This window comes from Rana temporaria (assembly GCF_905171775.1).
Source record: "Rana temporaria chromosome 4 unlocalized genomic scaffold, aRanTem1.1 chr4p, whole genome shotgun sequence".
Classification (NCBI taxonomy): domain Eukaryota; kingdom Metazoa; phylum Chordata; class Amphibia; order Anura; family Ranidae; genus Rana; species Rana temporaria.
Window position 1 is genome coordinate 203,591 of NW_024404450.1, and position 2,565 is coordinate 206,155.

Genomic DNA, 2,565 nt, shown 5'->3' on the forward strand with positions numbered 1-2,565 from the left:
GGGGTTGTAAAGACAAAAATATTTTCCTCTTAAATTAAAGTCTGACAGTAGCTGATAAAGTAAAAAGTAATGTTTTGCATTATAACTAGTTTGATACCTGTTGACATTGAGCTGTTTTATTCACCTCCGTCACTCCTGAATCATTATTCTCACTGACTTCCTGGTTTGCGGTGCGCATTCATTCTTGCTACATCACGGCCTAATGGGAACTACAGTTCCCATTAGGCTTAGCCTCCATGCCTGTGAGGGATAAGAGAGCATTTTCACGCAGGGCTGTAGTCATAGGGAGGGGGTGAGCACATTCTGCTTTCCACCATGCAAAACAGCTCAGATGCTGGTGGAAAGCAAGAAGAGGAGAGACAGGAAATGGCATTTTCAATCCTGGATTACTGTATTTTGGAGGTCAAAAGGAAAAACGAGGTAAGTGATATTTAAATGCTCTAGCTGACAGCAATCAATTGATCTAATAAAAAAACAAACCTTTAGTGTTCCTTTAAGCAAGAACTGTGAATATACCTTGTCCTATAATGCAAATATTATCTGAACATTTAACCATCATTTATCTCTGATTGCAGAAGTATATCAATTATTTGTTTTATTACAAAATATACCTGATTTTAAATGTTGCATTACATCTTTAGTTAATAAATATATATATTTTAACCACTTAACGCCCGCCGCACGCCTATTTACGTCCACAGAATGGCACGTACAGGCAGATGGGCGTATATATACGTCCCTGCCTTCTAGCGGGTCGGGGGTCCGATCGGGACCCCCCCTGCTGCGTGCGGCTTACCTCGGGGAGCGATCCGGGACGACGGCGCGGCTATTCATTTATAGCCGCCCCGTCGCGATCACTCCCCGGAGCTGAAGAACGGGGAGAGCTGTATGTAAACACGGCTTCCCCGTGCTTCACTGTGGCGGCTGCATCGATCGAGTGATCCCTTTTATAGGGAGACTCGATCGATGACGTCAGTCCTACAGCCACACCCCCCTACAGTTGTAAACACACACTAGGTGAACCCTAACTCCTACAGCGCCCCCTGTGGTTAACTCCCAAACTGCAACTGTCATTTTCACAATAAACAATGCAATTTAAATGCATTTTTTGCTGTGAAAATGACAATGGTCCCAAAAATGTGTCAAAATTGTCCGAAGTGTCCGCCATAATGTCGCAGTCACGAAAAAAAAAAACGCTGATCGCCGCCAATAGTAGTAAAAAAATAATAATAAAAATGCAATAAAACTATCCCCTATTTTGTAAACGCTATAAATTTTGCGCAAACCAATCGATAAACACTTATTGCAATTTTTTTTTACCAAAAATAGGTAGAAGAATACGTATCGGCCTAAACTGAGGGAAAAAATGTTTTTATATATGTTTTTGGGGGATATTTATTATAGCAAAAAGTAAAAAATATTGCATTTTTTTCAAAATTTACGCTCTATTTTTGTTTATAGCGCAAAAAATAAAAAACGGAGAGGTGATCAAATACCGCCAAAAGAAAGCTATATTTGTGGGAAAAAAAGGACGCCAATTTTGTCTGGGAGCCACGTCGCACGACCGCGCAATTGTCTGTTAAAGCGACGCAGTGCCGAATCGCAAAACCTGGCTTGGGCATTTAGCTGCCTAAAGGTCTGGGGCTTAACCGGTTAAATATTTATTTGTGTTACTTGTCTTCAAACTAGCAAGGATCAAAAGACTTGTAAATCTCCCAATTTAAAGATTTGCATATTTCCATGAATACAATACTATTATAATATTTCAGCATAAATATTCTGACAGTATTTGGAGGCACTATGCTGAAATACATCAATGGTTCTGACAACTTGATTTTTATACATTCTAGCCATTACATTGCCCGCCCCCTCCCCCCGTATTTTGTTACCTTTGCATACACCCTATGCAAAAACGCATGTCGAAAATGACTTATGCATTTTCGACATGCGTTTTTGCATAGGGTGTATCAGTATAGCCCTGTATTTCTTATTTATTGTCCATTGCAGGGGATGAGCACATGTTGCATGACTTATGCATTTTTAGACATGCGTTTTTTGCATAGGGTGCATCAGTATAGCCCTGCATTTCTAATTTATTTATATTTATTGTCTATTGCAGGGGATGAGCACATGTTGCATGACTTATGCATTTTTCAACATGCGTTTTTTGCATAGGGTGCATCAGTATAGCCCTGCATTTCTAATTTCTATTTATTGTCTATTGCAGGGGATGAGCACATGTTGCATGACTTATGCATTTTCGACATGCGTTTTTGCATAAGGTGCATCTGTATAGCCCTGTATTTCTAATTGATTTACCAATATATACATACTCTTTTGAAGAACATTTAACAGCTTCCCATTTGTGTATATTTTGTCATTTAGGAGGTTCTCTTATATTAGTGTCCAATTTGTAATTTTTTTATTGGAATATTTTATGATGCCGTACAATGCACTTTAATCAGTGATGTTGTAACTCTATGAACCATGTAGATACATTGTGCTTGAGTCTGAGGATATTTCTGTCTAAAAGAGAGGGAGTGGTGGAACAGGTAGCCATGACGA